At 43.5% G+C, this 27,121-nt stretch overlaps 1 long non-coding RNA gene across 1 annotated transcript in view; it reads right to left on the minus strand.

Annotated features, from left to right (window-relative positions):
* Positions 1-18,387: 18,387 nt before the first annotated feature.
* LOC142071794 (uncharacterized) overlaps positions 18,388-27,121 on the minus strand; it is a 51,574-nt gene continuing 42,840 nt past the window's right edge. Inside the window, exons 2-3 of the long non-coding RNA XR_012667987.1 lie at positions 25,509-25,644; positions 18,388-19,270 (exon numbers count right to left, since the gene is read on the minus strand). This is a non-coding gene — a long non-coding RNA (uncharacterized LOC142071794). The remainder of the gene's footprint in view (positions 19,271-25,508; positions 25,645-27,121) is intronic.

The following is a 27,121-nucleotide window of genomic DNA, read 5'->3' on the forward strand; positions in this document are numbered from 1 at the left end:
AGCGCCTCTTTGTAAAGCAACTGTGATACAGGAATAGGGAAGAATTGTGCTGGGGTTATTTATTGATATTGTGATTGCAGAGGCATTTTAATCTTATGACAGTCTAGTTTATACGGTAGAAAACATGAGGTACAATAGTGTTATTTTATTAGTTTCCCTTGTTTTTTTTTTTAAACCACAGTTACTAATGGGTCAGAGTGGAGCTTTGAGCCACACCCATGGCATAAATTGACCTTAAAGCCACCATAATCAGACCAATACATGGGGCTCTCCTGGTGGTCTAGACCTGGCATTATTTCTCCTCCACCGTCCCCCATCTTGGCACCCAGCACAGGGAACTACACACCTAGTGATTGCCAGCTGCCATAGCAACGTCATATAGCCATGGAAAGCCGACAGAAATCAGAGGAACCTGAAGGATGTTCTAAGTTACATATAGCCTGAAATAGCCTGAAACAGAGAAGGGTCAGAATCACAAGATAGAAAAATGCCACCTTTCCATCCCACCTCCTGAGTTGCACTGTGTAAAGCGGAGGACCCGGGCCTATATGATTTGACTTATGAAGGGAAAATGCATGTAAATTACCTTATTTAAATCAGTTAACACTGAAGGCCAGCTCCTCTCATTCTTACTTTGTTACACTATTGTAGCCTTCAAATTCATCTTCTTCTGCAAGGTTTTTTCCATCCTTGTGTATTGAACTCTGTTTAATAACAATGTTTGTTTATTGTTTTCCAATTCCCTCCCTGGATGGCTGGTCGACCTATAAGGGCCCAAGTCTGTCAATGATGTAAGTATACTGGGAGAGTAATAATATAAGGAAGGGACACAATTATTAGGTCATATCCTCAGCTGGCTTTAAATCAACGTAGCTTCATGAATGACAGGTTTCAGAGTAGCAGCCGTGTTAGTCTGTATTCACAAAAAGAAAAGGAGTACTAGTGGCACCTTAGAGACTAACCAATTTATTTGAGCATAAGCTTTCGTGAGCTACACACTGTAAGGAGAGTGATCACTTAAGATGAGCTATTACCAGCAGGAGAGCCGGGGGTGGGGGGAGGAGAAAACCTTTTGTAGTGATAATCAAGGTGGGCCATTTCCAGCAGTTAACAGGAAAGTCTGAGGAACAGTGTGTGGGGGGGGGAGGATAAACATGGGAAAATAGTTTTACTTTGTGTACTGACACATCCACTCCCAGTCTCTATTCAAGCCTAAGTTAATTGTATCCAGTTTGCAAATTAATTCCAATTCAGCAGTCTCTCATTGGAATCTGTTTTTGAAGTCTTTTTGTTGTAGTATTGCAACCTTTAGGTCTGTAATCGAGTGACCAGAGAGATTGAAGTGTTCTCCAACTGGTTTTTGAATGTTATAATTCTTGACATCTGATTTGTGTCCATTTATTCTTTTACGTAGAGACTGTCCAGTTTGACCAATGTACATGGCAGAGGGGCATTGCTGGCACATGATGGCATATCTTACTACAAAAGGTTTTCTTCCCCCCCCCCCCCCCGCTCTCCTGCTACTAATAGCTCATCTTAAGTGATCACTCTCCTTACAGTGTGTATGGTAACACCCATTTTTTCATGTTCTGTGTGTATATAAATCTCCTCACTGTATTTTCCACTGAATGCATCTGATGAAGTGAGCTGTAGCTCACGAAAGCTTATGCTCAAATAAATTGGTTAGTCTCTAAGGTGCCACTAGTACTCCTTTTCTTATAGCTTCATTAACTTCAGCAGTGCTATGTTAATGGACACCAGCTGATGATCAGGCCTATTGTACTTAGATATTAAAAGTGGGGGAAATTACCTAGGCAATCGAAATATTTAAGAATGATCAGATAGCAGAACAATTTGCTTAATGAGATAATTTTGGTGCAATCATGATGTTTCAGGCAAGTTTAGATGGGTTTATGGTAATATATGGTCCTGTCCCGATTAGTGCAGACATTTGGACTAGAGAAGCCTGGAGGCCCAGCCCTACCACCTCTGGATTCTGGTATTCAGGCTCTGTTTATTTGTTTGTTTGTTTTCCATTGCCACTATCTTACAGCTGCTTTGGTTCTGCTGTCAGTAGAAGTGTTGCAGTAATCTCCATCCTTGTATTTCAATATATTTTGCTCTGTGTGCAGCAGCAATAATGGGACTTAACAGTTGCGGTGAAACCAATTGTTACTGCTTTTCAGTTCGACCCTGATTCGACCCTGTTTTTTGCCACCGTCAGCTCAGGGTGGTTACAGTGATACTCATAGAACCCCTAGAGGCAGCAGTCTCCCCAGGCATCCCAATTGGGTAGTTTAGAGCAAAGTCATGTAGTGTCTGGCACTGGTGATATTTCTTGAGCATGTTGACTTTTTTCCCCTTTGTGCTTTATCATTTCATTATTTTGCTCATTGTTCTCTGCTGAAATTACTTTTTTGTTAAATATGGAGCTATTTCCCCACATAGTTAGATTTTCAATCCAAACAGAGGTTCAGAGGAGAAAGGAAATAAGACTAACAAGTCGAAATAGCCCCGCACACTATCACACAGAAACACACACGGAAAAAAATACTGTGTTCTTTGCATTGCATGGTGACTAACGTTATCTTCTTCTGTACGTTCTTTAATAATAGCATATCACTGTTACTGTAGAAGCTCTGGAAAGGGGCGTCTAATGGGCCCTTCTCATCACTGGATGGTGCTGTAGAGCAGTTTTATTCTGGTACAGTCCCAAAGTAATTTGAGCAGTGCTTTATGGTTATTATGTTGTGATGTAATAGTTTTCTAGGATCCTGGTACAATGGTTGGGGTTAGTCCCCCATTTAGAAGTGTGTTTAATTGAAGGATAACTGACCAAGTGAGTATTTGCTGTGCAATTAGAGGATAAAAGAAACACAATGTGAACTGAGAAAGAGGACTTGAAAAAGGACCGTTTAGCAGCAAGTCAATCACCCACAGAGCATCTCTGCATTTCCATTCAGAGATGATATTTCATCTAATGCTTTAGGCAGGTGCTTCAGGAAATGAAGGATTCTAGAAGTACAGGATTCAGAATGTAGAGCGCTTTAGAAGTAGGAATCTGGGACTTCTGGAACTGCAAGATTCTATACACGGACAGACTGAATAAATTGCTATGAGGAAACTTAATTCCTTCAAGCTAAATCGGGCTACACTACCAATCATCTTCTCCAGCTTTTCAAAAGTTGACCCTATTCTGAGAGTTGGTGATTCAGAAGTTGTTGGATCTCTATGTTTGTCAAGTAGGGGAGTTTATGACATCTACACAGACCTGTTGTGTTCTAAGTTTAACTACCTTACTCTGGAACCCCATGGGCCAGATTTTGCTCTCATCTTACACCGGTGTAAATCCAGTCGTTCTTCTGACTTTTGGAGTGACTCTATATTTATCTCAGTGTCACTGAGCCCAGAATCTGGCTTTTCAGCTTTAAGTTGATTGACAGGGAAAAGAGCTGAAGGTAAAAAGCAAAGATACAGCTCAACAGACAGCATTCATAGAATCATAGAATATCAGGGTTGGAAGGGACCTCAGGAGGTCATCTAGTCCAACCCCCTGCTCAAAAGCAGGACCCATCCCCAATTAAATCATCCCAGCCAGGGCTTTGTCAAGCCTGACCTTAAAAACTTCTAAGGAAGGAGATTCCACCACCTCCCTAGGCAACGCATTCCAGTGTTTCACCACCCTCTTAGTGAAAAAGTTTTTCCTAATATCCAACCTAAACCTCCCCCACTGCAACTTGAGACCATTACTCCTTGTCCTGTCCTCTTCCACCACTGAGAATAGTCTAGAACCATCCTCTCTGGAACCACCTCTCAGGTTGTTGAAAGCAGCTATCAAATCCCCCCTCATTCTTCTCTTCCGCAGACTAAATTCCAGTTCCCTCAGCCTCTCCTCATAAGTCATGTGTTCCAGACCCCTAATCATTTTTGTTGCCCTTCACTGGACTCTCTCCAGTTTCTCCACATCCTTCTTGTAGTGTGAGGCCCAAAACTGGACACAGTACTCCAGATGAGGCCTCACCAATGTCGAATAGAGGGGGACAATCACGTCCCTCGATCTGCTCGCTATGCCCCTACTTATACATCCCAAAATGCCATTGGCCTTCTTGGCAACAAGGGCACACTGCTGACTCATATCCAGCTTCTCGTCCACTGTCACCCCTAGGTCCTTTTCCGCAGAACTGCTGCCTAGCCATTCGGTCCCTAGTCTGTAGCTGTGCATTGGGTTCTTCCGTCCTAAGTGCAGGACCCTGCACTTATCCTTATTGAACCTCATCAGATTTCTTTTGGCCCAATCCTCCAATTTGTCTAGGTCCCTCTGTATCCTATCCCTGCCCTCCAGCGTATCTACCACTCCTCCCAGTTTAGTATCATCCGCAAATTTGCTGAGAGTGCAATCCACACCATCCTCCAGATCATTTATGAAGATTCAAGATTGCATTCCTCATAGACCTTTTCTGTTACTAAGAAAGGGCACAGAAAAATCCTACTGCTATGATAAATATGTTACCTACTGTGTGATTGGTGTCATGGATTACATATACACACACAAGTTCTTCCTAACACTTTATACATAATAAATACAGTGAAATCCTACTTTTTAAAAGCACTTTAACACTGTTGACAACTATTAAAGTTTTGGATTTCTTTTCAACATTCATTCATTCTTCATCCATCCTCAGGGAGGTATTGGTATGTCACACAGTCAGAAACAAATTGAAATAGCTCCTGGCTATACCCAGATGACTGAGACCATGGCCTCAATGAAAGAGGCACTTTCACAAAGGTACAGGGCCCCTTTCAGGGCTGCTGAAGTGAGTTAGCTCAAAGCACCCAACCCATCACTACTGGGGAGGTACCATAGTCCTGGTTGTTTTTAAAGCTACTGTAGATGCCTTCAGTAGAGTCACTTCTGACTTGCATTGGTGTAAGTGATGGAGTCCCAGGCCCAAAATGTTTAGTTATACACACTCCTACCAAATTCCCAGTGCGGTGACACCTTGGGGATATGAGTTCAGGTCCTGGCCCCAAACTCCTGCTCTCTATGCCCCCGAAAGCTGGAAGTGCTGCAAAGGCTCAGCCTCTCTATCCATCAGTGAGGGATTCTGACAGATTTGTAACCAGCCTTCCTGGATCTCAGGTTGGCTTAAAGCAGAAGGTATTAAAGATGGCGACAAAAGGGAAGAGTAAAAATTGAGTGACTTTAGCAGGCCCACTGTAAACAAACAGAAATCCTACCAGCTCCTATTTTGTTTCACATTTAAGATATGGATATTGTTTTCCTCTTTATCGATGCTTGCTTCTAACTCCCTGGTCTGTGCTATTGCATGAATACTGACAGGATTAGAACCAGGCACCCAAAAGATTGTGAAACACCAATGCTTCTGCATCACCACCAGGAGTTCAGGCCACTGGAGCTAGACACAGCAGGAAGTACCACCCAGCAGAGCCTGAGTTGCAGCCCTTCTCCAGCCTACTGATTGACCCATGCTGGTATGGTATATAAACCAAGAAGCCATCACAGGGAGCTGTTGAAGAAACAACAGACTCTGCCTGATTGCTTCTGCTCCTGACCTGGCCTTACTGGGAATCTTAGACTCTGGCTTCTGACCCCATCCTGTCCCCAACTCTGCTATTTTTCTCCTTTCTGTAATCTGGTGCCTGACCCTTAATTTTTGATATCTTGACCTGGCTCGACCCTGACCCCGCTACTTGTCTTCCACTTGCAATTCAGTGCCTGACCCTGACTTCCGGATATCCTGAGCCACCTTGACCCCAACTCTGCTACTTATCTCCTGACTGCACTTGGTAACTCACCAGGATACATTGGTTTTCCACAGTCCAATCCTGATAGTTTACACAGCCTACCTAGAAGACAGAATGGATGAGCTGACCCCGGTTCAGTTCCTCAAGGCCCAGGACCTGTGGAAACAAGTAACCTACCTGCAGGCAGTAAACCTCATTCTACACACCCAAGCTATGCAATTCACAGCTGAAGTAAAGACCCTGGGTGAACAGCTAGCAAGCTCACAGGGGGAAGCCACTATACTATGTACCTGAGCAGACTATCCCTTGCCTGCAACAGATCCCGCAATGCTGCTCCCCAAACAGTTTGACAGGGATGATCAGAAATGTTAGGGGTTCCTGAACCAGTGTGGGCTGCTCTTCCTGTTCTGCCCTTGTACATATCCAGTAGACAAGACAAAGGTGGGGCTTGTAGTCAGCCTTCTCAACAGCAAAGGGCATGACAGGGCTCCCTCCAATTGGAGCAGAACAACCCAGCACTCTCTGACTGGTATGCCTTCCAGAAAGCCTTTGCAACCATCTCTGACAACTCACATCATGGTCTCTCAGCAGAGGCTGCCATCTGGGATCTTTGCTGGGGAAAGGGCTGGCCGCCTCCTATGCTAATCATTTCAGACAGCGTGTGGATGACATCAGATGGAATGAGGCAGCCCAACTGCATCGTTTTCTAGTCGGGACTCAGTGAGGATGTAAAAGATGATCTAGCCTGTGTTGAAAACATCACCCACCTAGAGGCCTTTATTGATCCCATCTATGTATCGACTGCATGAGTGGAAGGAGGAAAGACGGGGTGGTCCAATGCCCCCGCATCTGCCCGCTACACCAAAGTGGTTAGAACCGAGTCCAGAACCCATGCAGGTTGACTTGAGTTGCCAACACGTGACCCTGGAGGAGAAAGATTATCAACAGCAATTGAGCCTCTATTTTTACAGGACACATCCTCACCTCCTGTCCAGCTCAAAAGAGATTGGGAAACAGACCTGGTCGTTGTTAGAGTTTTATGCTCCAGAACCATCTTCTAACCTCAAGTAGAACACAGCCTGGGAACCCAAGGGTTTCCCCACATTTCCAATTACCATTGGAAGTCCAGGGGGAGGTGAAGCAATGGGCGATGATAGACTCCAGGGCTGATGATAACTTTATAGATGCTAAGAAAGCCCAAACTGTCCAGATCTCTCTCTGGCTAAAACCCACCCTGGACCTAGTGGAGACAAATGATGGGTCACTCCTATAGTCAGGACCGGTGTCCCAAGAGACCAGTCCCCTAAAGGCCATAGTGGAAGGGCACCAGGAAATAACATACTTTGATGCTATCCACTCTCCATTCTTCCCAATAATTCTTGACTTTCCTTGCTTGGAGCAACGTGACCTGTGCATTTCCTGGCAGTGAAGGAGCATTAGCTTCTCTAATTATTGCCAAAAACTTCCCTCCAACAAATCAACCAATTGTCAGCTGACCTGCAGCCTGGGCTCCAGAATTGGATAAGAACCTCAGAAGCAAGACCCTGAATTGTGGGGACTAACCAGAAAGGAACAGCTCTAGAACCAGATCAACCTGTTTACCTTTAAACTACAGCTTCCCCAGTCTCTCAAAATACATCCAGTTTTTCATGTTTTCTTTCTGAAGCGCTATACTAAGAACCTCTTCTCTGACTAAACTACACTACTGTCTCCAGCAATCAAAATCCAGGGTCGTGAGGAATACACAGTGCATGCCATCCTTGATTCCCAATGGGCACATAGTTGCCTGCAATATCTCATGGATTGGGAAGGCTATAGTCCCAAAGAACACACCTGGAACCTGATTCCCATGTCCACACTCCAGATTTGGTGAGGCAGATCCATAGGACTCACCCTGAAAAGCCTGGACCAGTGGGCCTGAAGGGAGGTGATGCGAGCACTGTGGAGCTAGAACCTGGCTCTGGACTGCTGACACTTCTGCATCACCACCAGGAGATCAGGCTAAGCTTCTGATGGGGGCCCTATGAAGCTAAACACTGCAGGAAGTACTGCCCAGTGGGGCCTAATGTGGTGGCCCCCTGTAACCCACTGATTGTCCCATGCTGGTATATAAACCAGGAAGCCATCACAGGAAACTCTCTGAGCAATGACACTGAGCTTTTTTCTGCTCCAGACCTTATCTTACTCTGAACTTTATATCCCAGCTCATCCACAACTCCACTACTTGCCTCCTTTCTATAAACTGGTACCTGACCCTAACTTCCTGGTATCTTGACCCAGCTGGACCCCAACTCCACTGCTCATCCTCCTGACCACACTTGTACACTGGCTCTCCACAGCTGGCCCTGACATACTGTCTTAACTGTAACAGTTAACTAGGGCTGGGCAAGCACCTTATGCAGGAGCCTAAGACAGCCATGCTACAGTCTATTCCTCTGAACTTTCATTTTTGTGTGTTTGTGTTTGGCAGAATAAGAGCTGGGCCTTTAAGATAAACACCAAATATTTCCAGGCTTGTGCTAAAACCTTGAGAGGTGGGAACATTGTGTAGTTCTGAGTAGCTGGACTGGATGCTAGGTAGGCAGGTATGAAAGAACCCTTATTGTCCCTAGGATGATGAATAGCTGAGAAGTTCTGTCTTCAGTCTGAAGCAACCAACGTGCTGTTAGTACCCCTTTTTCTGCGTGTGGGTGAGAGGGGACAAAGATCTTCTCACCTCTCCACCACTTTTACCCAGCCTTCCCATATATGCTGCCTATGAGCAGGAACAAAGTCCACTTGGTCTACCTCCCTCCCCCTGTACACACACAGACTCTTGTACAACATAACAACACTGGTTCTGCTGCTGGGAGAACTTCTGCACCAGCAAAGGAAGAGGGGGACATGATTGTCCATCTCTCCTTCTATGCCAGCACAACAGTTGTATTGTCAAGAGGACTGGACCTATGAAGCCAGACTTCAGTGGGGTTGCACAGTATCTGAGCCATGACATGATATGAACCACTGGCCCCAGTACTGCAGTACTTTCCCACTCAGGCAAAACTCCGATTGATTTCATAGAATTTATGCCAGAGTAAGGACTGAGGGATTTGGCTTCATGCAAGCAAGGTGCTGCCTCAAACCACATCTGTGGCCCCTAAGGCTGAGATTCGGCTGCCTAAATCCCTTAGCCGGTCTGAGGAACATTTTCCCCATGCATCCTGACGACGTGATATGTGATGTAATAGAATCCTTAAAAAAAAATCAAAGGCTGTGAAAATTGCTCCATTATGATAATATAGTAATTGTAGCTGGTAAGATTTATGTTGCCTTGTTCCTATGACAACTGCATTTAAACCCTCCTGTTACTAGTTGGAGCATGTAAAACAACTGAAGTTATAAAAGAGAGTTCACAATTAATTCTTTCTTTTTTCCCTTTTTTCAGCTTGGAATATTATGCAAAGAAGAGTATACATATTTATAACTATTTAGCTTAATCAGCAATACCTATAATATTAATTATTCTATTAGCAGAAGTAGTCAGGTACAAGGCATGGAGGGAAAGACCCAATTATTTTATTTTATTTTGGGTGGGAGGGTTGTTTTACTGCTTACACATGTTGACTGTTTTGCTTAAAGACGGTCACAAGCCAAAGATCCTTTCTTTTGCATGCTGGGCTATTATTATTTCCCTTTTGTTATTATGATAGGGTCCAGTTTGGATTCATTGAAGCTAACGGGAGTTTTGCTATTGAGTTCACTGGAAGGAGTATCAGGATTGATAAATACAAATGAAAATAGGAGTCCATATGCAAATAATAATTTAGCAAAAATAAATATGAACACATCTAATGTATTGGCAAGTGCCAACTCAATCATCCACTGATCCTATAAAGTGCCAAGTATCCACAAATGTTTACTCCCAGGGTAATTCTGCGCCACTGCGCACATGCAGAATTCATGTCCCCTGAAGATTTTTTTTTCTCCACAGAAAGTATATTCTGCCAGATAGGCGTTGCAATTATGCCTTTCACCCACCAAGTGTCACCAGAGCCGAGAACAGCTGGCTGACCAGGAGTAGCAGCCAGCAGCTGGCTGCATTCCTTACAGTGCCGTGGCTGCAGAGCCAGGTTAGGAGGCACAGGATGCGGGAGGGGACTGATAGAGCAGGGCACATGGGGCTGCTGAGGAGTCACAGACTGAGGAGCAGAAAAGCTAGTGGGGGGACAAACTGGGGTAGGAGCTGAATGGGAATGGAGGTGCAGGGCCACATGGGGACAGGGGGAGGAGGGTGCAGGAACACACGGGGACAGGGGCAGAGGTGCCTGACTGAATTGGAAAGGCTAGGGTCAGCCAGGATCTACGTGGGGGAGGCTCCCCAACTCCCTAACAATCCCTCCCACCTAAAAAAACCTGTTCCATACTTCTCCCACCCACATCCAACAACCCTCCAGGTTCACTCCCAGGCTCTTCCCCAGTAATTACTTCCCTCTCCATGAGCACCTCCGTTACCCCTGACTCCCCCAAGCCTTTGCACTGCTTCTGAGCGGTGCAGGGAATACGGTTCTGTATTGTAGTGTAAATGAATTATTACTCAATGTTCTGTATTAATGTGCCTAGTAAGGAATCTATTTGTCAAAAAACAGTTCCTGAATCATTTTTGTGATTGGTATTGTTACAGACATATTTGCTGGCAGGTATTTTGAAATAAAATACCAAAATAATTTTAAAATTGGTGTGATTATATTGTGTTATTTTGACAAATAAAATATGCAGAATTTGCAGAATTTTAAAATATTGTGTGCACATTTTTTCATGCAGCATTTTTAATTTTTTGGTGCAGAATTCCTCCAGGAGTAAAAATTCAGAATGAAGTCAAAGGGTGAAGCTGACACTTCTTCAGGGGGCCACAACTTAAGGATTCCATAAACGATGCACTGATCTTGTTCTGTCCCTATGCACAGGGTGTATTTCACCCAGTAAGCATCTGAAATTCACAAGATTTACAGCACAAGATCAGTACATTACATAATGCCCCAATATAGGTCTTAAAGGGGGCATCATTAGGGCTTGGTCCAAGCTCATTAGACTCAATGGAAAGTCTCACAAGAGGTTTATTGGATGTAACCCAGGAGGCCAAATGAGCTCTGGACCAGATTTTTTTAGTGCTAGCACCATTGAGCCAACTTTCAGAAGAATTAAATTTCCCCTTTGGGAAAAGCCAGATTTCCTAAACAAAAGCCAGATTTTCAGATCTGTCCAGCACCCAGAAGCTCCTACATGGCCAAATTTTCAACTGAGTACGTGGTGAGCTCTTTTGAAAATCTGTCCGTTAGTATCCAGGTCTCCAGTTGACCCTCTGCATAGAGATGAATTTCACCCAGGACTTACTTATAGAATCATAGAATCATAGAATATAAGGGTTGGAAGGGACCCCAGAAGGTCATCTAGTCCAACCCCCTGCTCGAAGCAGGACCAATTCCCAGTTAAATCATCCCAGCCAGGGCTTTGTCAAGCCTGACCTTAAAAACCTCTAAGGAAGGAGATTCTACCACCTCCCTAGGTAACGCATTCCAGTGTTTCACCACCCTCTTAGTGAAAAAGTTTTTCCTAATATCCAATCTAAACCTCCCCCACTGCAGCTTGAGACCATTACTCCTCGTTCTGTCATCTGATACCATTGAGAACAGTCTAGAGCCATCCTCTTTGGAACCCCCTTTCAGGTAGTTGAAAGCAGCTATCAAATCCCCTCTCATTCTTCTCTTCTGCAGGCTAAACAATCCCAGCTCCCTCAGCCTCTCCTCATAACTCATGTGTTCCAGACCCCTAATCATTTTTGTTGCCCTTCGCTGGACTCTCTCCAATTTATCCACATCCTTCTTGAAGTGTGGGGCCCAAAACTGGACACAGTACTCCAGATGAGGCCTCACCAATGTCGAATAGAGGGGAACGATCACGTCCCTCGATCTGCTCGCTATGCCCCTACTTATACATCCCAAAATGCCATTGGCCTTCTTGGCAACAAGGGCACACTGCTGACTCATATCCAGCTTCTCGTCCACTGTCACCCCTAGGTCCTTTTCCGCAGAACTGCTGCCTATCCATTCGGTCCCTAGTCTGTAGCTGTGCATTGGGTTCTTCCGTCCTAAGTGCAGGACCCTGCACTTATCCTTATTGAACCTCATCAGATTTCTTTTGGCCCAATCCTCCAATTTGTCTAGGTCTTTCTGTATCCTATCCCTCCCCTCCAGCGTATCTACCACTCCTCCCAGTTTAGTATCATCCGCAAATTTGCTGAGAGTGCAATCCACACCATCCTCCAGATCATTTATGAAGATATTGAACAAAACCGGCCCCAGGACCGACCCTTGGGGCACTCCACTTGATACCGGCTGCCAACTAGACATGGAGCCATTGATAACTACCCGTTGAGCCCGACAATCTAGCCAGCTTTCTACCCACCTTGTAGTGCATTCATCCAGCCCATACTTCCTTAACTTGCTGACAAGAATACTGTGGGAGACCGTGTCAAAAGCTTTGCTAAAGTCAAGAAACAATACATCCACTGCTTTCCCTTCATCCACAGAACCAGTAAGCTCATCATAGAAGGCGATTAGATTAGTCAGGCATGACCTTCCCTTGGTGAATCCATGCTGGCTGTTCCTGATCACTTTCCTCTCATGCAAGTGCTTCAGGATTGATTCTTTGAGGACCTGCTCCATGATTTTTCCAGGGACTGAAGTGAGGCTGACTGGCCTGTAGTTCCCAGGATCCTCCTTCTTCCCTTTTTTAAAGATTGGCACTACATTAGCCTTTTTCCAGTCATCCGGGACTTCCCCGGTTCACCACGAGTTTTCAAAGATAATGGCCAATGGCTCTGCAATCACAGCATTATCACAATCACAATCATCACCTCACAGCATTAGCCCGTAGTTGGAATCTGCCTGCAAATTAGACTTGCCTATATTTATTCTTTTTAAAATTACTATTTACTAACAGATTCTAATCTTCATTTGTATTCTGAAAAACATGCAAACATGCCACAAAGCCTTTGGTAAGGTACAGAGTTGCTCAGAAGTTGAGTGCTCTGTTTATGAAATCCAAAGTACTAATTGGCAAAACACAGTACAAAGTATTGCTTTCAAAAGCTGAGTCAATCCTGTTAAAGTAACAAGTTTAAAATGGAAAAACAATTTCAACATCAAAGACTTTTCTTAATATTGCAGCCTATTTAAAATGGACATAAGTGAAACTGGTTATTTATAGTGCATTGTACTGTGAAGATTTTAAACACAGCCTATCTAGTTGAAGCTCTGTATGTATAACTGATACACTACTTGAAGAGGTAAAAAAATGACAAGGAGTTTAATTAATGCCATCTGCAGTCTTAAGTGTCCACCTCCAGTAGGGACCACTTACTTTTCAATCAGCTTCAATAGTGAAATGCAGCTGTTGCCAATGAAGGCTTAATTAGAGTACATATAAAAGAAGAATATATATAACACAAAGCAAGTGCCTGATAAACTAGGTACAATGTTCCAAGCTTAAGCAATAGACAGACAACAAGGAAAATCCTTGGGAAAAAAAAGCAACCTTTTGAACTTCTTTTTTCAGATCACCAGGTTATGCAAACCTTTGATTTGCTTTCTTCTCTCATCACCTGGCAACGCATGCTTTCCCTTTTGAGTTTATACAAACACTACGGAGCAGATCATCAGCTGGTGTAAATCAACCTAACTGTGTTGACCTCAATGGTTCTATGTCAGTTTACACCAACTGAGGATCTGGCCCTAAAAGCTCAGAGTGAAGGTTAGGGAAATCGACTGAGTTTGGCACCTGAACCTGTGTATAAACATATTTCTGCTCAAAAGTCTAAGAGCCTGCTTTACCAGTTCCTTGTGACTCTTGGAGTCACCTCATTGAACAAGGCCTCACTTTTGGAGGATCACCCCAGTGTAGAGAGCTCCTCCAGTGATGCAGAGATGGTGTAACAGAGAAAAATAATAAGCCAAAAAAGGCTATTTATTCATTTATCATGAACAAATGGAAAACTTTGAAGAAAATTCTTCAAGAAGTATTTGAACAGATCTCTTTTCTGCCTTTGGAAATGTATTTTCAGCTGCTATTGGGGTCAGTGCTGGCAACAGATGCTGTCTGAGACTAGAAAATATAAAAAAAGGAGGTTAAAACAATTCTAAATTAAGCCACAAAGACCCAGAAACTAATGTACGTAAGTTCTCAGTCAGCGCATATATATTACTGTGTGTTGCAGGACTTAATCATAACAGCGGTTAAGGATACAATAAGAGTAGAGGTTAAACTCTTTTCATCCTCTTTGCCATTACCCTGGTTCTGCAAGTTCTAAAGCATAACCAGATCTCTGAGCTCACTGGAACTCCATTGATGTCCGTGCCCAAGACCTTACTAAAATTATCAAAGACCAAACCAGGTCTTTAATATGTAAAACTTGGACCAGATCCTCAGGACTAACCTCTACCATGCCTGGCTGAGCTCAGGGTGGGGAGGGTAAAGGATAATTTGGACTGTCCTCAGACTATTCATGAAGTTTTAGAGGCATTTGCTTATGAGAGATGTAGAAACATTCAATTGCTTTGTTTCGCTAAAGGAGAAGTCCCAAGAGGGAGTCACAGTTATGTGTAGTTAAAGATTTGTTTTTGTGATGTTTGGTACTGCAGGTTTTTTACACTGAATGCATTTCCTTAATGGGAGGTACAGAGGGCTAGATTTTCAGCTGGGGTATATTGACTTCAGTATAGCTAAGTTGACATACACTAGCTGAGATTCTGACCCATTACTGGGCTGAAGAAAGAGATGATTTTGTTCACTGAGAAGAGAGGGAGAAACTTAGAGAGGAGGTAGGGAGGGACACTGCCCAAATATATAGAGGAAGACCTGCTGGGTGTGGCCTTATGATAATGGTTTGGTTTATTTGTTCATTCTAATGTTTTTGAGTACCAGCAATGGATGCATCTCAGTATTTGTCATAACATAAGGAAATCCATGTAGCTGTGGTGTTGGAACAATATTGTTCATCTTGAAATATTTTTTTTTTCAAAATACTTTAAGAAAACAACTTTGGAGTGACCCTCATGCCATTCTGCAGGAGCTCCCCATGGCTTTGAAAAATGAAATATTCCTCTGAACACTAATCGTGCCCCTTGTCAATCAACATGGGCCCAGTCCAGTGTTGTGCTCAGCACCCTCAACTCCAGTTCTGATCCTACTCTGAGAATCATGTGGGAGGACCCTTGCATCTGTGTGGAGCCCTGCTGAGGGTAGTGGAGCTCCATATGGGCCCAGAGGTCAGCCAGTGCAGTTCTCAGTACAGGATTGAAGCCTTTGATGGGCACTCAGAAACATGCAGGATCAGGCCACAGGTTTGTAATAGATATAACAGCATTTACCAATCTCAAAAATACGTCCTGCATGAAGGCAGCCCAACTCTGTACTGCTGCAGTCAATGTGACTTTTACCATTGGCATCTGTCATAAATATAAAGGGAAGGATAATCACCTTTAAAATCCCTCCTGGCCAGAGGAAAAATCCTTTCACCTGTAAAGGGTTAAGAAGCTACGATAACCTCGCTGGCACCTGACCAATGAGGAGACAAGATACTTTCAAAAGCTGGGAGGAGGGAGAAAAACAAAGGGTCTGTGTCTGTCTGTGTGATGCTTTTGCCGGGGACAGAACAGGAATGGAGTCTTAGATCTTAGTAAGTAATCTAGCTAGGTATGTGTTAGATTATGATTCCTTTAAATGGCTGAGAAAATAGCTGTGCTGAATAGAATGAATATTCCTGTCTGTGTGTCTTTTTTGTAACTTAAGGTTTTGCCTAAAGGGATTCTCTATGTTTTGAATCTAATTACCCTGTAAGGTATTTACCATCCTGATTTTACGGAGGTGATTCTTTTTACTGTTTCTTCTATTAAAATGTTTCTTTTCAAGAACTGAATGCTTTTTTCATTGTTCTAAGACCCAAGGGTTTGGGTCTGTGGTCACATATGCAAATTGGTGAGGATTTTTCCCAAACCTTCCCCAGGAAGTGGGGTGCAAGGGTTGGGAGGATTTTGGGGGGAAAGACGTTTCCAAACGATGCTTTCCTAATAAAAATAAACCCAGATAAATATTTGGTGGTCGCAGTGGAAGTCCAAGGGCAAAGGGTAAAATAGTTTGTACCTTGGGGAAGTTTTAACCTAAGTTGGTAAAAGTAAGCTTAGGAGCTTTTCATGCAGGTCCCCACATCTGTACCCTAGAGTTCAGAGTGCGGAAGGAACCTTGACAGCATCAATGGGAACAAGTTCGGGTTCTTAATGTGCTGATCCTCTCAGTATGAGTCCAGAGTCTGGAAAACTTCATAGAGCTCATGATGATGTTTTGCCAGGAAGTTTTCTAATGCTGATTTTTTTTAATTGCACTTATTTTCCCTTCATTAATATTTAATGACCCAAACATTTGCACTGTATAAAAGATTATTAAAAATGTCCTCGTGAATCAAAATGGAAAATTGTAGCTAACTTTTTGCTATGGCCGCAATTCTGCAATTGGATCCACACGGGAAGAGCCCTGTGCCTTTTATGGAGCTCCAATGAATCTGGCACCTATGCCCAACAGCTAGCTGGAAGGCAGGGCCCCCTGGAAAGCTGGTTGCTGATTACTCGAAACCATTTCTTAACTCTACGTAAGTACACTTGTTTTGAACCCTCCTGCGACAGCGTGTGTGTGTATGTTTGAGATCTAATAAAAAAGTAGTTTTAGATTAAAGCACTCCTGCTTGTGCAGGTTATTGATCAGGTGGATTGAGCTGTGTCCTCATTGACTTATTTGTGACACCACCTGGAGAGAAACTGTTAAGTTACCACTGCTTTGGGTTCTGAGGAACCCCGGGTAACAAGAGCCCGGGCCAGGACTGTGAGGAGAAGGACAAGTCCCCAGTCCAAGGGGAGGCCACCCCACTACTGAATGGCTCCTGCCCAGGGACAAAGCCACTCAACTGTGGGGTGACCTTTCACACAACCAGCACCTCCTCCTCCTCCTCATTGCAGTCCTGGAGGGAGAAGACTCTGCTTTGCCCTGCCAGGACTGCAGCCTTCCCTGAAAGACAGTAGGATCTAGGTGTCAGCTCACCCCATCCTGGGGTATGGCCTTTAAGATTTTGGGAGGTCTTATGCATGCAAGGATCTAGGAAATAAGAGATACTGTACTGGTAGAGGTGAAGCGGCCACAGGAATAAGCAGTGTTTAAAGGAAAAACCTGTGACTATTTCTTTAAGATTCTGGAAGTAGGAGCCTTGTAGAGTGGGTGGGGCAAGGCTCTCTTGACTCCGAGCCAATTAGGTTTCTCTCTGGGGAGGGAACCAGCATTTATGTCCCTCCTTCTGCACAGGAAGGAGAGACACCTGCAGGTGTCTGCTGAGCCCTCCAAGTCAAAAGCTAAAGCAACTGTTTGGGGAAAAGGGGACAGCTGGAGGAGGTCATGCTCTTTGGGCTTCTTTGCACAAACATACTTTCTGTCCCAAATCCTGCTCTCACTTCCAGTTATGCAAACATATACATTTTAATAGGGGATGCACTGCTCTAAATGAAGGCAAGTTTTGGTTTCATGGAGGTATCAAAGACACATTTTTGGGAGGGGGGGTAAAGGGGCATTAAAGACCGACAAAGAAACACAACAGTAGGAATCATATAGACAGATATAAAAAAAAGTCTTAAGAGTTTACAGACTTGACATAACTGCAACACCCTTATCATTCTCTCATGTGCACTCCCTTCAAAGCATTGGCTGCAACTCTCAGAGTACATTGTTTTCTTTTAGGGAGGTGGGATTTCTTTTCATACTGTTAATTTATCAAATGGCATACTTCTGGTGTGCAGAAACTAATGGACCAGTAAATAAAAGGCAGAGGAGAGGAGGGATAAGTCTTAGCTGGTGGCTGAAGCATATGATTGGAATCTAGGCTTCCTGGGTTTCATTCCCAGTTTTGCCACAGACATGATGCGTGGTTTTCAGGGAGTAACTCCACCTCTCTGTTCCAGTTGTCCCATCTGAGAAATAAACATAAGAATATTAAATTGCCTATGGTATCTCATAGCGGATTTGTATGATTTAATTTGAGGAAAGCAATTTGATATCCTTCATTGGAAACTGACTGCTCTATAATTGAAAAAAATCTTGTTATAAATACATGAAAAGAGCCAGAGCAAACAAGGGAGTTGAAGAAAAGTGTGTGGGTGGTTGAGTGGGTGTGGGAAAAAGAGACCCATTGCGTCATATCTCAAGCACATTCAGACATGCTAGGCCCAGTCCTGCGAGGTACTGAGCTCTTTCAGCACCTGTTGATTTCACTTCAAAAAATCACTCTCTTTGCTTGAATTAAGTAATTCCAATTAGTGTAGATAACTCCTGTATTGTTTAATCAGCCTGCTTTTGTGGAACAAATGACTAACAAAAGTCTTTCTCCTTTCCATCTAGTAAAAATAAAGCAGATGAGAAGCACATCTGGTTTGTTTACAGCTTCTCTGAGTGGCTGTTGTAGAGAAAAGGTCTTTGGGCTTTAAAATAAAGACAGAACTTCAGAACCAGAATTATAATGGTACATTTTAATATGTTCAGCATGTGGCATTTTACACTTTCTTTACTTGAATATACATATTGCTCCTTTTTTAAACATAGACATAATGCTCTCATTTTGCTTTATTTAGGCATGCTTCACTTTAACATGATTGTGGTGAATTCATAGCTTGTAATGTGGAAAAGGTAATTTGAGTCCAACATATGAAAGGACAATATAATCCTGGTGTAGGGACAACAATTCTAAATGCTCAATCTTGTTAAGAGGTTCATAAAGATTTTAACCTTTCACTTTACAGGAAATTATGTTGTGATAATTGGGTCTAGAAATTTACCCTAATTGTGAGCTGCAAAAAGTATATGAAAGTTCATAAGATGTCACAATAACCTATAATAACAAATGTTGATGGGAAAAGGTCTGAAAGGGAAAGAGACTGAATTAGTCCAAACAAAAAGGCTTCCTGATATAATTCAAGGACTATGTTAAGATCATGGAACCAGGAATCAGTGAACCAAAATTGGGTGCCAGAAAACAGGCATAATTGGTGGACAAAACATTAGAGGCTGGGCTATTTCACCCACCTTTCTCTTTATAGGTCCTTATAAAGAAACAGACTTTGGGGAGAAAAAAATGTTACTGTTATTTTCCACTACATGCATCTGATGAAGTGGGCTTTAGCCCATGGAAGCTTATGTTCAAATAAATGTGTTAGTCTCTAAGGTGCCGCAAGTCCTCCTCGTTCTTTCTGCTGATACAGACTAACACGGCTCGCACTCTGAAACCTGTCACCATGATAGCTGCCACCCCGACTGTCTCCTGGGGCTCTGGACCTTTTTCATCCTAATCCTGAGAGGTGTTCTGATTAAATTGGGCCTGAGAGAAGGATCCAGATGACACTGCTACCCCTAACAGCTCCAGCTGAATCCAAAACACCACCTGGGATGAAATGGGATAGGACTTTAATAACAACAGTGACAACAACAGCTCCAGCTCATGTCAACTAGCTTCTTCACCCTTCCCCAAAAGGACAGTTATTACCATGTTTGATACCAGCTATGAGATAGTCAAACAAAGTCATTGTTTTCTTCCCCCCTGCCAAAGCTCTGACCAGCTAAAGGAAAAGGGAACAAGGGCTGTTGTTAAAATGTTTGTCTTATTTAATACTTTACACTTCAAATACTTTACCTGTGTTTCTTTCTTTTCTTTATCTTTTAAATAAAGGTTAAAAGGATTTTAATGGTGTGTTTGCCATGATACTACGCAGGCTGAGGTCTCTGTTTACCAAATACTGAACCTTGCTTAACACCGTTTAATGTTGGACAGTTACTGGGTTGCATTAACACCTTTGGCCTATTTAGTCCATCTACATTAATACAACAGATCCCGTGTTGTTATTTTGTATTACAGAGTTCCATTCAGCTAGGCACCATATAGACACATAGGAATTGACAGTGCCCACCCTGAAGAGCTTACAATCTAAACAAATAAACATATGTGAGAAAGTGTTATCCCTGTTTTGTAGATGAGGAACTGAGGCACTGAGAAATTAAATGATTTGCCCAAGGTCACCGAGAAAACCTGTGGAAGATTCAGCAGCTAAATCTAGGCCTCCTGAGCTCTAGTCCATTGCCTTAGCCACAAGATCAACCTTCCTCACAAAGATTATTTTAGCCTCTGTGTTATTTCAGAAAAGCTGAACACAGAGAAGAGAATTTGTTCTGTATCATTTGCAAGAAATCGAATATACAGAATTCCCTATGCAAGATGCATCCTGAAAGGCCCATAGTAGAATACTCAATTCACATTTTCCAACCTGCTGCCAAATGAAGGTTTAAAAGAGGAGGCGGATTCGGAGGCGTTCATTCTCCAATGACAGTTGAGGCAATCCTGTAAACTTGTGTGGCATTGCACAGCATCAACAGGTAGAGAATTTGGCTCTGCATATCTAGTCTACAAAGGGAGAAGAGCGGGACAAGCCAAAATGAAGTAGATCTGATTCTGAAAACCCTCTTTGGTTTTGCCAAGCTAAGAATGGGTGGTTGACAGCCAGGTTCCATTTATCTCAACCCTAAGTGTTCAAAGGAGTTTGGTGGAGGGGTCAGGAGAACTGACTGCAGATTTTTGGCCCACCTGTAATTAAGAGAAAGACAGGCACAGAAATTCCCATTCTGGAACTGGCTGTGGGTGCAATTTGCCCCACCTCCATCCATGACTAGTGCCCAGAATACTATGTCATTCAATTGCACCTATACCATCCAGAGATACATTTGTGAGGTATTGAGTGCTCTAAATATACATTTAAATGAATGGCAGTTAAAAACACTCAGGCCCTTATTGAATGTCCTGTTATGTCCTACACTTAATGCATATTCTTTACTGTATAGTAATTTTAAATCATGAAAGAATACCCACAAATAAGTGTTAAGCCTCTAAAGAGAATGAATGCAGGAGATGGCACCGAAGAAATGGAAAGAGACTAAAACACACACAAAAATACACCCTACATGACTGTTTGGTTAGTAAGTCTGATTTTATTTATTCATGTTGGTAAATTCAATTGTGTTCCTGGCAGATGTCCCACAGCTCCATACTTTGGAGGATTGCAGATATATGAACAGAGATCATAGCATGTTGTTATGAAGATCTGAGTCTAATTGCTTTTTACATCTGCTGCCTGGCATATATATTTTTAAAGCTGCATTTAATATGATCCCAGCCAAAAAATAAAATCAGAAAATGGAGTTTTATCATGAGATGTGATAGCTCTTCCTTCACCTGCTAAGGCTCCTGGTTAGAATTCTTAACCATGACACTTATTAAGGAATTACGGTGAAGAGCCATATAAAGGAAGTCATGTTCAATGAACAACATCAACAAACTTTATTGGTCCTATTCATATATATCACTCACTCACCTCTCAATTTAGTATAAATCAAATTAAATAAAACAGTGTGTAGGACAAGAAAGAACTTCCAGTTCATTCCTTCCTGCTCTGCTGCTAGAGCACATGGCATTACTTCCTTCCTCAGCAGCCCATTCTAGCACACTATATAAAGGGATATCCACTACTTTGAGAGGCTACAGGTCAGATTTTCTTTTTCTTATGGTGAAAAAGTCATCCTAGATGGCTACTGGAGGATTCTCCCTACATAGGAGGACCTTGGGTGGTACACAGCTGCCATAGAATCATAGAACCATAGGGATAGAAGGGACCACGTGGGTCATCTAACCCCTTGACAAGAGGCTGGAATTGTTGTGGCTAAACCATCCAAGACAGATGGTTATCCAGCCTCTTTTTGAAAACTGCCAGTGAAGAAGATTTCATGACTTCCCTAAGCAGTTTGTTCCATTGTCCTACTGTTCTCACAGCTATAAAGTTTTTCCTGAGATTTAATCCAAATTTGCTATGCTTTAGTTTGAACCCATTGCCTCTTGTCCTGCCATCTGTGGCAAGAGAGAACATTTTTTCTACATCTTTTTTATGGCAACCTATCAAGTATTTAAAGACTGCTATCATGTCCCCCCGTAATCTTATCTTTTCCAGACTAAACACATCTAGTTCCTTCAGCTGTAGCTCATAAGGCTTGCATTCCATCCCCTTGATCATCTTTGTGATTCACCTCTGGATCATTTTCAGTTTCTCTACATCCTTTCTATACAACGGTGACCAAAACTGGACACAGTACTCCAGCTCAGGCCTAAGCAGCACCATGTAGAGCAGTGCTATCATCCTCCATGACTTGCATGCTATGACTCAATTTGCATTTGCTTTTTTTGCAGCACCATTGCATTGTTGACTCATGTTGAAGTTGTGAACCACCACAACTTCCAGATCCTTCTCAGCAGTGCTGCTGTCAAGCCAGTTTTCCCCCATTCTGTATTTTTACATTTGCTTTTTCTTCCCATAGTGTAGCACCTTACATTTGTCTTTGTTGAATTTCATTTTCTCGACTATAGCCCAGTTCTTCAATTTATCAAGATCCCTTTGAATTTTAGCTCTATCTTCCAAAGTGTTTTGCAACCCCTCGCCCCAGCTTTGTGTCATTTGCAAATTTATCAGTATGCTCTTTATTCCTACATCCAGGTCATTAATAAAGATGTTAAATAACACTAGACCCAGAACAGATCCGTATGGAACGCTACTTGAGACCTCCTTCCAATCTGACATCATTCCATTAATAGTTACTCTTTGTTTGTGGTCATTTAACCAATTATGTATACACTTAATGGTAGCTCTACTGAGCCCATATGTCTCCAGCTTACTTATGAGAACGTCATGAGGGACTGTGTTAAAAGCCTTGCTAAAGTCCAAGGTATATTATGTCCACTGCATTCCCCCTGTCCATCAAACCAGTTATCTTGTCAAACCAAGCTGGTTTGGCATGATTTGTTCTTAGTAAATCCATGCTGGCTGCTAGTGATCACCCCTTCATCCTCCAGGTATTTGCAAATTTAATGTTTTATCTATTGCTCTAGTCACTACCCAGGTATCAAGGTCAAGTTGACTGGTCTACAGTTCCCTGGCTCCTCCTTCCCCCCCTTTTTAAAGATGGGCACCACATTAGCCTTTCTCCAGTCTTCGGACACCTCACCTGTCATCCATGAGTTTTCAAATATTATTGGCATTGGATCCAATATTTCTTCAGCTAATTCTTTCAGCACCTTGGGGTGAATAACATCAGCCCCTGCTGACTTGAATTCATTCAAAGTAGTCAGAAGATCTCTGCTGTGTTCTTTACTTATCCTGATCTGCATACCTTCCCCTTTGTTTTCTATGATGACTTTGCTAGTCATCCAGTCACATGTTATTTTTTGTGTGTGAAGGCTGAAGCAAACTAGGGTATTGAGCAGCTCCGCCTTTTTATCATCTTTCGTTACCAGCTCACCTTATCCATTTAGCAGGAGATCCACATCATCCTTGATATTTTTATTTTTTTGACTGACATATTTGTAGAATCCCTTCTTTTTGACTCTAACATTTCTTGCCAGTTGTAACTCATTCCTTTCCTTGGCTTTCCTGATTTTGTCCCTACACACTCATTCTATTCCCATGTATACTTCCTTAGTGACATGCCCCTCCTTCTATTTCCTGTATATATTCCTTTTGTTTTTTAGATAGCTAAAAAGCTCCTTGTGCAGCTACATTGGTCTCTTGTGGCTCTTCTTATCTTTCCTCTGGATCAAAATAGCTTGAGCCTTCAGCATTACATAGCAGCTCTTATGCTATGAACTGTCTGTACAGCTGGCACAAGCAGGGCCAATGCAAGGATATTTTGCTCCCTAGGCGAAATTTCCACCTTGGGCATCCCCTTCCTCCCGGAGCATCGCTTATTATAAACTTTCAAAAATGAATACTGCATAATGATTAAAGTGCAAGTTCAACGACATTTCTCTTTTCTTTATTCATTTCTTTATTCATTCGTTTTCCAGCAATAGTGTAAAAAAAATTGGGGGCACCGCTTTTTGGTGCCCCCATATCTTGGCACCCTAGGCGGCTGCCTAGTTCGCCTAATGGTTAAGCCAGCCCTGCTTATTAAAGAGTACTACAGTAATGAACCCAAACTGGAGGATGATTTTAGTCTTACTGTGGGATCTGGAGTTATTAATGTAAGATACTGGAAGATTTAAAAAAAATCTTTTGTTGTATATTGTCAGAAAATGACACAGAACTTTGAAAAAGTGCAAGCAAGTAGTGGTTCCCATAATGAAGTCCACCAGGACAATGAACCTTCATGACAGTGGGTCTTGGGAGGCCAGCTGCCTAAGAAAGCCATTTGAGAGCAAGCATATCGGCCATTTTCACATTCCTTGATAGGCCACGTAGGATTGGTCCTGCTCTGGGCAGGGGGTTGGACTAGATGACCTAGAAGCCACACTGAGCCCCTGTGGTGATGGGTGCTGACAGGAGCCCAGGGGTGAGCCTACTACTGTGATAGCTGGCGAGAATGAAGTGCAGAGGGTTTGTGGACTTTGTGTGGATGTAAGAATGGGGTACATGTGCAGTGGCTTTCAGAGCATGGGCAGGGGGTGTATACCCAGCCAATCAGATCTGTCCATTTGGTCATTGCTTCTGTGCCCAGAGAGCCCTGGCCTTGGCTGTAGTGGGGCAGTGAGAAAGAGAGGTGGGGTTGGGGAGGCAACATCCTCACACCCTGAGGTGTGGTGGGGAGGGGCAGAGAACCCCTCACCTCACACCCTGGGACAGGGCAAGCTGGGATGGGGCTGGGACCTCCCTCACATCCTGGGAGGGGCAAGAGGGTGCTGGGCAGAGACCTCCTTTGTACTCTGGGGTGGGGTGGGACAGAGAACCCCCCTCACACTCTGGGGTGGGGCTGGGACTCCCCCCTCTTGGGACAGGTCAAGGTGGGGCAGGACAGAGAACCCCCTTTGTGCCCTGGGGTGGGCCCAACAGCACAGAAATCCTGCCCCCACATGGCTGGCTTCTCTCCCTCCCTCCTTCCCCCTTCTTCTCCTGGGCTCGCCCTCGCTCCACCCTCATGAATATTCATGAGCTGTGCCCCCGCCGTTCTGCCCTTCACGGCTCTAACCAGCGGGCGTGGCACGTGGCAGGGCGCCCATGGGCTCGCCGGAGCGCAGCTGGTCTGAGCGGGACACCACCTGCCTGGTGCACAGGGTGAGTGGGACGGACCGGCCCCGGGGGAGGCCCTTCCCCTCAGCACTCATCAGCCCCAGGGTCCCCTTAACCGTTATCTCACCCTATCCCACTCAATCCCCATTACCCAGTCTCCCTTCCAGCAGTAGTGTAAAAAAAATTGGGGGGCACCGCTTTTTGGTGCCCCCAAATCGTGGCACCCTAGGCGGCCGCCTATTTCACCTAATGGTTACACTGGCCCTGGGCACAAGGGGAAAAGGCAGATCCCTGGCTGTAACTTACAGTTGGCATATATTAGAGAAGTCCTCTGGCTGCTCTAATTTATGCTGGGTATAAATTTGGTGACCCTGATTACTCAGGACTGGGGGAGCAAAAAAGGGCACTTCTGTACCCACATGTTCCCACCATAGGTAAGGATCAAGCCCTAGGTATCCAGTTTTTACTGCACTGCTTTCTAGCCACCAATTTTTCATCTTCTTCCTGCCTTCTCTTTCCCCACCCATCATGTACTCCCACCAAGGGAAATGTCTCTCTTCTTTACATAAAAGCCATTGTACATACCACACCAGCCTCAGCTGTCCTCTCCATCCTCAGAGGACTAGATCTGTGTACCAGGATAGGCCATTTTCCATTCACATGCAAAGAAAATATTACTGAAGAAAGCTTCCCAGATCTCCCTTGAACAGTGTGCTTTACTCTGTAAGACAAAATATACATTGGTGAGGAGTCTTATTAGGGCATTGCATTAAGATTCCCCTTCAAGTTTGGAATCATTTGCAAGTCCCTAAGGGCCTCAGTTTATGTCCAGCTGTTACCTCAGTCTAGCCTTACTTTGTTCATATCAAGTATACAGAGCAGCATGAAAATCAGACTTTTTTGTGCTTTGCTTCTCACACAAGAGGAACTGAAATATACTAGCCATAGTGAAAATTTAATATCCCTCCCAAGCAGAAAAGAGATAAGTAAAACCCATTTTAGCTGACCCCCCAAGGGAATAACAATAAATTGGTGACCTAGGAGAGGTAGTCTTTAAGGGTTGAACCAGATTTTAGGGAAAGATGCATGGGAAGATTCTAAAGTTTGAGTAATGCAGGGGGCTGCCTGTTGGAACTGGTCCTTACTGCAGCTATTGCTGTGTATAGAATTAAAAATACAAATACAAATCTTGCTCCAAGAGGGATATGACTTCCTGATGAGCACAAAGCAGATGCTTTATCCAGCAGGCTCCAGTCTTTGATTAACAGCTCTGGGAATTTGCAGGTGTTCAATTAGTCACCAGAGGGAGCCCATATTATTCCATAAACATAATAGAAACATATGGAAAATTAGCCGGGTGGATTGGGTGGGGGGAAATAATCCACAGAGTCAGGGCTGGCTCTAGCCTTTTTGCTGCCCCAAGCAAAAAAAACGGTCACCCCAAGCTCCGGAAGCACAGCTGCCCAAGCAAAAAAAAAAAAAAAAGAACGCCGCCCCTTGAAATGTGCCACCCAAAGCACATGCTTCCTTTGCGGGTGCCTAGAGCTGGCCCTGCACAGAGTTCAAAAGAAGTCCTGTGTTATACCAATATCCATATCTGAACCATACTCCACAATAATCAGGTTTGCAGTAATTTGATCGAAAATGCAGGGTTTGATTTCCCAACCCTAAAATACGCATATAAGTCTGAGGAAGATTTACAAGGACTTTTCCTATTCTCGGGCTATCAATGGTTCCTTTATTTGCTTAAGAAATGGATGTTTGCAAGGGAACCAGTTTGGTAATAAAGTTCAGATGCTTGGTACAGTAGAAACTCAATTATTAAAAAAAAAACAACACTTGGGTGACACCAAATATGTTTGGATATCCAGGAGGCAAACAGGGAGTCATGGAGGATAGGTCAATCAGTGGCTATTATCCAAGATGGTCAGTGGCACAGCCTCATGCTCTGGGTGTCCTTAAACCTCTGAGTGAGAAGCTAGGACTGGATGATGGGGGATCACTTTATAATTGCCTTGTTCTGTTCTTTCCCATGGAAGCATCTGGCATTGGCCACTGTCGGAAGATGAGATGTGGGCTGGATGGTCCATTGGTCTGACTCGGTATGGCCATTCTTATGTTCTTATTAGAATAGAATGAGAATAGGGAGACTGGCTGACAGTGTTAGAAGAGGAGACTGGTATAGTGAGGATTTTTAT

The sequence above is a fragment of the Caretta caretta genome, chromosome 4 (genome assembly GCF_965140235.1).
Source record: "Caretta caretta isolate rCarCar2 chromosome 4, rCarCar1.hap1, whole genome shotgun sequence".
Classification (NCBI taxonomy): Eukaryota; Metazoa; Chordata; order Testudines; family Cheloniidae; genus Caretta; species Caretta caretta.